This window comes from Oncorhynchus clarkii, chromosome 27 (genome assembly GCF_045791955.1).
Source record: "Oncorhynchus clarkii lewisi isolate Uvic-CL-2024 chromosome 27, UVic_Ocla_1.0, whole genome shotgun sequence".
In the NCBI taxonomy this organism is placed as follows: Eukaryota; Metazoa; Chordata; class Actinopteri; order Salmoniformes; family Salmonidae; genus Oncorhynchus; species Oncorhynchus clarkii.
This window is the reverse complement of record NC_092173.1, coordinates 7,684,608-7,693,635: the sequence shown is the minus strand read 5'-3', so window position 1 is coordinate 7,693,635 and position 9,028 is coordinate 7,684,608. Positions and strand designations below refer to the sequence as shown.

Sequence of the window (9,028 nt, the reverse complement as noted above, 5' to 3'; positions counted from 1 at the left end):
CAATCCTGTTAATGCTTTTTGCTTCCCTAAAATACATATTTTATGTATATGGTTTGTCCATGAACGTTTGCCTAGCACAATGGCAATGCAGTTTTAAACAATGACATGGTTGGACCATCTGACCACAGACTGGAAAGCAGAAGTACGACCTAGAGTTAATCAAATTGAAATAAAAAAATTCACGTCAACAGTGCCTGTGGAAGGGCCTCAGAGATTAGGGGTGTCTGGCTATAACATAACCACTAGCATCTATAGACCTGTTACTTACTCAGTTGCTTCTCTAATATCTTTCCCACACTAATCTATGTCTGAGTTGAACTGAGCTGAGGTGGACTGGTTAAGTCACCATGAAAGCCTCTGGCGACCCTTAGTGGCAAAACCATACTTCTGTAACTGTCATTGCATTGTCATAAGGTCAGTTTGGTTGAAAACTGACCAACAAAGCTGATGAAACTACTGCTTCTAATGCATTTTCTTAAAGTAAAACCAGTTTGACACTAAATGCAATTATTAATCTAGGAATAGGATTCTTTTCAGAAATTGTGTGAGTAATGTTGCTGCACATCTTCAAGAAAAATAATTTTATTTCTTTATAAATCCACATATTTGACCTATGAAAGCATAAAATTCCATCTCACGTTTTTTTCTTATTGTTGCTTCATAATTCAAAGGAAATATGGGTATCAAATCAGAGAAGATTGAAGGTGTATCTCACATACAAATACATACACAGTCAACAGTAAGGGGAAAAAGAGTATTTGATCCGTGTTCCATCTTTTCAATTGGCAAGTGGTATACAATAGGGTCAGTTTCTTCTCTGTAAAGTTTGTGTCAGAATGAAACTTAACTCACCATTTCACCATCAAACCACAAGGCATTGCTTGTGCTGTAGGTTCATGTAATCAAACCAAACCAGGTTTTTGTTTTGTCCTCATCTTGAGAGCCCATGTTTTTGGCCAAATAATTATATTTTTTCCACCGTCATCCAAAATGGATGCATTTGATCTCATAATTGTTGAGTATACTATTCACTTGTCCATATAGACGGAGGGAGAGAGTGGGAGAGAGAGAGGGGAGAGAGAGAGAGAGATGGAGAGAGAGAGAGAGGATTATAAAGATTATAAAGTGCCCTAGAGATCACCGAACAACCGTTTGATATTGGTGCATCGACGTGACATCGATGGGTGCTAACACTTCCAAGGCCCTCGGGGGGGGGGAACAAAACACTGTATCGCCATCTCTTATTGTATTCCTTTGGCATGTGACCGATCGTTAAGGGAGAGTGGAGCTTTATTACGAAACCCACAACATTTCATCAAAACCATCCAAGGGTGTTCCTCTGTAATAGGCAATTCCAATGAGAATCCCAAAAAAGTATTCCGAAAGGAATTTGAGGCGTCTGGGTTGTCAACTCATTCCTCACACAGTGAAAGAAGCCCCAGGTTTTGGAATAAATTTCCCTCCACTCCACAGGGCTGGATTACATCCCAGTTCCAGGTAGAATTGCATAAGTGACGGAACACAGCGATTCCATGGCATCCACCCATCTCTACTCCTAATGCTGTTCTTGGCTTCATATGTATTCTTTTGTGAGTTTGTTTTTCCAACTTCCTTGAACCAGGGGGACTTTACCTAGAGGAGAGAATTAAAGTAAACATCACCAAGGAATTGCCTAAACCCAGATTGTTCATTGTCTACTAGACAATCTAATGCAATAGAAAGAAAACACTATTTGTGTTGTACGTGTCCCTTCTTCCCTTCTCATTTGCCCTTTAAATCAGACATGCGTAACGTCATAACTTCCCCATCTCTATGTAGAACTTGCATATAGAATTGAAATGTATGGCTCTCTGTCCCTAAACTCACCTTTCCATTCTCCCTCCCTCCACCTCAGAAGACGAGCATGGGTGATGTGCGAATCTGGAAGAGACAGGACACAGGAATCAGTGCACGAACCTCATCACCTGAGCTAAGAATTCCTGGAAAGTTCCCGTATGTCTTACCTGACCCCGGGGGGGTTCAATTCTGTAGATATGAATATCACATCTGGCTACGTGATTGCGCCTACTAGTTCCTTTTTTTTTTAGACAGAGACACAGGATAATAAGATGGTGCTCTAGAAGGGCATAGGCCAGATTCAAACCCACGCCAGACCTAGCATATCTGTGTGATCAGAAGGCAACAGCAGTAACCACTAGACCACCCCAGGCCACACACACCTACAAGTATTTGACAGTGTCTTACACATAGGTCTTGTTGAAAATGAGGTGATGAAAGCGGACCAAGACCACGAAGAAGCATATCTAAGAAGCTGGTTCACTGACTGATTTGGATAAGGTCGACCTTTCTCAATAGCAATGCTCACTGAGTCTCTGCATAGTCAAAGCTTTCCTTAATTTTGGGTCAGTCACGGTGGTCAGGTATTCTGCCACTATGTACTCATTATAGTTTGCACAGTTTTTTGGTTAATTCTTTCCAGTGTGGGGTCTGTTAGTGTTTGTGAACAGAGCCCCAGGACCAGCTTGCGTATCTTATGGGACTCCTCTGCAGGTTAATCTCTCTGTAGGTGATGGCTTTGTTATGGAAGGTTTGGGAATCACTTCATTTTAGGTGGTAGTTGAATTGAATGGCTCTTTTCTGGATTCTGATAATTAGCGGGTATCGGCCTAATTCTCCACTGCATGCATTATTTGGTGTTTTACGTTGTACACAGAGGATCATTTTGTATAATTCTGGTTCGTGAGCAGACCCCAGACCTCACAACCATAAAGGGCAAAGGGTTCTATAACTGATTCAAGTATTTGTAGCCAGATCCTAATTGGTATTTCAAATTTGATGTTCCTTTTGACGGCATAGAAGGCCCTTGCCTTGTCTCTCAGATCATTCACAGCTTTGTGGAAGTTACCTGTGGCGCTGATGTTTAGGCCAAGGTATGTATAGTGTTTTGTGTGCTCTAGGGCAACGGTGTCTAGATGCAATTTGTATTTGTGGACCTTTTTTGGAACACCATTATTTTTGTCTTACTGAGATTTACTGTCAGATTTACTGTCTCTCTCTCTTTCTCTCTCTTGCAGTGCATGCTGGGAGTTTTTTGGAGTTTGAGTGTCTGGTGTGGAGGGCTCTATCCTAACTAACTTTCTTGATTATTTTCTTTACATGCTATTTTCTATGGTGGAGGGTTAATGCAAAATTTGTTTTAGCGGTATCCACAGTTTTTTCAAAGTTAGGGTGGAAGAGGACAGAGTAACTTTCCTGGGGTTTGGAAGGTGTGGTGTGCGCGATGGCTTCTCAGCCTAGCGCGGAGGAGATGCTATCCATACGGCATGGATTCAGGTGTGTTCCTGAGAATGGAGTTAAGGAGGAGGAGGTTCTGCTCGCAGTCGGTGAACAGGTAGGAGCTGAATTTATACACTCTGCTTCTAGAATGAACAAAGCTGTGGTTGTGTTCATGAAAAGGGATAATTTGGTTGGTAGGCTAATTGCTAGCGGAATATTTGTAAGGGATGTGTTGGTGTCAATTTCACCTCTCTCTACCCCTTCGACAAGAGTGGTAGTTGCAAATTTGCCTCCGTTTATTATGGATGACCAAATCAGGAAAGAGCTGAGTCGTTTTGGTAAGTTTGCTGGCGGTTTTCGGGTCAGCAGGCTTTCAGGCAGATGCCGTTAAGCACGTTGTTTCGTTCCGGAGGCAAGTGTTTATGTTTCTGAACAATAATGAGCAACAACTAAATGTGCATTTTAAAGTGAGGCACGGGGAGGGGCTCTTTGCAAGGTTTGCCTGCACAGATAGTCTACGGTGTTTTGAGTGTGGGGATTTGGGGCATAAGAGCTTTGCGTGCCCACATAAAGCCTGTAGACAAGGTGAGGGTACAAGTGCCAGTGGGGGAAATCAGGGTCAAAGTGCAGGGGGTAAAGAGATGCAGAAGCTGGGCCTAGTCATGCCAGGGAAGGTGGTGTAGATGAGGCTGGGCCTAGTCAGGCTAGAGATGGTGGTGTAGATGAGGCTGGGCCTAGTCAGGCTAGAGATGGTGGGGTAGCTGAGGCTAGGCCTAGTTATGCTATGGAGGGTGGTGTAGATGATTCTGGGCCTAGTCATGCTATGGAGGGTGGTGTAGATGATGCTGGGCCTAGTCAGGTTATTCTAGTGGATGAGGCGAGTTTAGTGGGGAAGTGTAAGAGATAAGGGGGGAGGAGGAGGGTGTCAAGTGGAAAAGGAAAAAGGGTGTGGACAAAGGCACCATGGAAATTTTGCCTGTTGCTGTGGGAGATGCCCTGACCAGAGAGGAAGGGTAGGTAGTCAGGGTGGGAGATAGAGATGAGGAGGAAAGTGAGTCTGAGAAATAGGATGATGAGTTCTTTTTTTCAGACTCCTCTTCAATGGGCCCGGAGCTGACAGCCAGTCAAGCAGAGGGGTCTAAGTACACGTTGAGAGAATTGCCAAGGTTCCTGAATGAGACTAAGGGGAAAAAAGTTAATCTTGAGGCTTTTTTTTCTGATCCTAGAAAGTTTGTAAGATCAGTACAACATGCTATGAAAAATGAGGGGCATGGTGTCCTCTCACCCAGGAAACGTTTTAGGTTGAGGAAGTGGGTCACAACAGTGCGTAAAGGTTTACCTTTTGACACTGTTTAGATGCATATTTTCTTTCTGACACTGGGGATTTTTGTGCTTTGCTATTGGTCTCTTTTTCTGCTGGCTTTTCTCCCACTTCTTATAGGGACTCTTCGGGTAGGCTCGCTCAATATAAATGGTGCCAGAGATGCGGGAAAGAGGAGTGAGTTGGGTGAATATGTAAAACAAAAAAAAGTACAGGTGTTGTTTCTGCAAGAGACGCATAGTGATGTGTTGAATGAAGTCGATTGGGGGCTCTGGTGGAAAGGGGCAAGTGTGTTGAGCCATGGGACAAATCTTAGTGCAGGGGTGGCAGTCCTTTTTGCACCGGGGCTGTCTATAAAACGTTGCTCCTCAAAGGAGGTGTGTAAAGGTAGGCTGCTTGTTGTTAAAGCAGAAATTAACAACATGGGTTTTGTCTTTATAAATGTGTATGCGCCTAACACAGGGAGAGAAAGAGGGGTTCTATTTGGGAGTCTTAGACAGGAACTCTCACAGGTAGCGCCTGAGGAGACGCTGGTGGTCGGAGGGGACTGGAACTGTACAATGGATTTTACAAAAGACAGAAATGGGGAAGAGCCTCATTCAGTGGGAGTGTTAAGGGACATCCTTAATCAGTTCGGCCTAGTGGATGTTTGGAGAACTAAACATCCAAACACAAGACAGTATACATGGGTGAAGGTTTTTGGTGCTAGGGTGAGTGCAGCCCGACTTGATCGGTTTTACATGTCTAGGAATCGGAGCAATAGGCTGCTGGGCGCTACCATTCTCCTGGTGGGGTTTTCGGATCATCACACAACCATGGCTCGGCTGTCTATCTCACCAGGGCCCCGGCAGGCATCTTATTGGAAGTTCAATGTAAAGCTCTTACAAGATGCCCCTTTTTGCTCAGGTTTCCAGACCTTTTGGGAAAGGTGGGGTCAGCGAAGAGAGGAGTATGAGTCTCTGAGTCAATGGTGGGATGTGGGGAAAGTCCAAATTCGGCTTTTCTGTCAACAGTACACAGCTCTCTCATCCTCAGAGGCTAGGAGAGTATTGGGGGAGGTAGAGATGGTGGGGCAAGGCAATGTAGGCCTCCAGGCTAATTTAGCTGAATTATGTAGCGACCTGGGCAGTTTTTTCCAGGTTAAAGCAAAGGGAGCACTTGTAAGAGCTAGGTTCTCCATGCTCAAGGAGATGGATGCTCCCTTCTTTATTGGTTTGGATTGACAGAGTGGTGAAGCCAAGGGTATGCATTGTCTATGGCTGTCTGATGGGCAGGTGAGATGCGGGAGCGGACTGTGGAGTTTCATACTGAATTGTATAGGGCAGAAGTGTGTGATCCTATGTGTGCTCAAGTCTTGTTCGCAGGACTCCCTAAGCTCTCTCTGGCACAGAGGGATGAAAGGGACATTCCTCTGTTGTCCCATGAACTGGCAGAGGCCGTAACCCAGATGTCCGCCGGTCGTGCACCGGGGGTCCCAGTGGAGTTTTATCAAAAATTCTGGGGAATAATTGGACAGGACTTCTTTTGCGTGTTGCGTGAATGCGTCGGGGTAGGAGAGTTGCCGATGAGCTGCCGTCGGGCGGCTCTGACTCTTCTGCCCAAAAAAGGGGACTTGTGTGAACTTAATAACTGGAGGCCTGTGGCATTACTCTGTGCGGACTACAAGATATTTGCCAAAGTCCTCTCTAACAGACTGAAGTCCCATTTGGACTCGATAGTACATAAGGACAAAACATATTGTGCACCGGGACGCTCAATCACGGACAACTTGTTCTTAATTAGGGACATGTCGGACTCGTCGAGAGGTTCTAATGTGAACTTTGGACTGGTCTCTTTAGATCAAGAGAAGGCTTTTGATAGAGTGGACCATGAGTATCTGTTTAAGGTGATGTTTGGGTTTGGGAAGAGTTTTTTGACCTGTGTGAAGATGTTGTATGCTGGGGCGTCATGTATGGTCAAGGTGGGAGGGGGGCTCAGTAGGCCAGTCTGGGTGAGGCAGGGCATTAGACAAGGATGCCCTCTATCTGGGCAGTTATACACACTAGCCATTGAGCCTTTTTTAGGACTGTTACGCAGGAGACTGCAGGGAGTGTGCTGGACAGGAATGGATGTGGTGACAGGCATAGCAGTGTCAGCATATGCAGATGATGTTTCTGTGATGGTCAGGGATGATCAGGATATGCAGGCACTAGAGACGAGTCTGAAGGTGTACGAGGGAGCTTCATCAGCAAAGGTAAACTGGGGCAAGAGCAAAGCTCTGTTATGTGGGGCATGGGGGGATAGGGCTCCTCCTCTGCTTCCAGGGGGTTTGCAGTGGGGTTGTGAAGGGCTTAAAGTGTTGGGGGTGTACCTGGGCTCAGAGAAGTGGGTAAGGAAGAACTGAGAGGGGCTTTCACAGGCAGTGGTGTCAAGACAGGCCAGGTGGAGGTGGCTCCTGTCCCAAGTGTCATATAGTGGGAGGGTGCTGATAATTAACAACCTGGTGGCATCTTCCCTGTGGCATAAACTGTCTGTCCTCAATCAACCCTGCCGGTCTGCCTGCACCGCAAGCTGGTGGACTTGGACTTCTTGGTCGGACCATCACTGGCTGAAGGCAGCAGTGTTGTACATGACCGCTCACGAAGGAGGACAGGGCCTGGTGGAACTGGAGAGCAGGATGGCTGCTTTCAGGCTAAAGGCGGTGCAGAGACTGCTGTACCATGCTGATGTTGGCTAGAGGGAGCCAGCATGCGTGCTGCTGAGGAGAGCTGGTGGATTAGGGTTGGACCGACAGCTGTTCCTCATGAAGCTGGAGAGGTTGAGTACAGCAGGTCTCAGATTTTTCTCCGCAATGCTGAGGGCCTGGCAGCTGCTAAGGCCCATACGAGAAGGGGGTGTGGAGCCTGGGCTATGGGTGTGGGAGGAGCCTATCTTCCACAACCCAGCCATCCCTTAGAGATCGGTTCAGTCGGCCACCCTGCAGAGGCAACTGATGGCAGGGGGTTTACAAAGGCTGGGTGACCTGAGACTGCTGGGAGAGGAGGGGTGGAAAACCCCGGAAGTCTTGGCACAACAAACAGGAATAACGTCTCTTAGGCTGCTGGAGAGATTCCTGTAGGAGGTCCAGGAGGCACTGTCTGAGCCGGTAAGGGGGATATTTGAGCGGCCAAAGGGAGAGGGGCCACCAATGTTTCCGCCACTGCAGGTGACAGCAGAGACTGGCAAGGGGGTCAGGAGGACTTGTTAGATTTTAACACTCTGAGCCTGGGGGAGTTTGAGGATGTGGGAGGTAAAGCCCTCTACAACCTATGCGTTAAGGTTAGGAACATTAGAAGCCTAACAGGAGTGAAGGCACATCAGTGGCAGGGGGTATGTGGGGCCGAGAATATGGTGGGTTTTAGGTGGAGGGGGCTTTATAAACCCCCAGTACAAAAGAGGTCAGGGGAAACGGGTTGAACCGGGAATCGGGCAGGGGTGTCTTTTCTGTAAAATGAAAGTAACTGTGATTCATGTGTTTTCTGTGTGCACCAGGTTAATGCCTTTAATGTCTCTGTTGGAATGTCTGTGTGAGAGGTTGGGGGTGGTTTTTACTGTTGGGATGTTTATAATGGGATACAGGTATTCGAGTAAGGAGAAAGCCAAATGTGTTTTGTTGAATTTTCTGTTTGCTCAGGCAAAGTTAGCTATTTGGCTAACAAGGAGGAACAGGGTCAAAGGTGGGGAGATAACAAACTCTTTACTATTGTTTAATGGGATGGTCTATAAAATGATAATGTGTAGAGATGTTTGAGGAGATATGGTGTGTTGGAGGGGCAGTCTGTATAGCTGGGAATTATGTTTTGGATATACGGTTGTAGTAGTGGGAATTGTGATGTTGGTTTGTATCATGTGGTAGATAGAAAGGTGAGTATGGTAAATGTATGCAGTACAGGATATTTTTTAATTTTTAAATTTTTAAGGGGGCGGGTGAGTTTTAAATGAAAGACAAAGTCAAGTCTCTCTCTTTCTCTATTTCTGCAGTCCTTTCAATCTCTTCTCCATCCCTACCTCTTTCTCTCACTCTCTTTCAACCCCTCCATGTCTTTCTCTCTCTGTACACCACATCTTCTCTTATCAATCTCTCTACCATTGTCTTTGTTCTCATTGACTCTTAAACTTGTTTCCTCTTAAACTTGTCTCTGCTCTCCAGTCTCTCTCTCTCTCTCCCTCTCCCTCTCTCTCTAGTCTCTCTCTCCAGTCTCTCTCTCTCTCTCCAGTCTCTCTCTCCAGTCTCTCTCCAGTCTCTCTGCTCCCCAGTCTCTCTCTCCAGTCTCTCTCTCTGCTCTCCAGTCTCTCTGCTCTCCAGTCTCCCTCTCTCTCTCCCTCTCTCTAGTCTCTCTCTCTCTCTCTCTCTCTCGCTCTCCACCCCCTCCTTTCCTCCTGTCGCCAGTAACTCTGTCAGCCTCATTGTGT

General features: G+C 46.3%; 1 protein-coding gene across 1 annotated transcript in view; it reads right to left on the bottom strand.

Annotated features, from left to right (window-relative positions):
• Positions 1–644: 644 nt before the first annotated feature.
• Positions 645–9,028, bottom strand: part of LOC139385812 (leucine-rich repeat and fibronectin type III domain-containing protein 1-like protein) — a 55,303-nt gene continuing 46,919 nt past the window's right edge. The window contains exons 4-5 of the mRNA XM_071131054.1: positions 1,867–1,920; positions 645–1,632 (exon numbers count right to left, since the gene is read on the bottom strand). The gene's annotated coding sequence lies outside the window, so the exon portion shown is untranslated. The remainder of the gene's footprint in view (positions 1,633–1,866; positions 1,921–9,028) is intronic.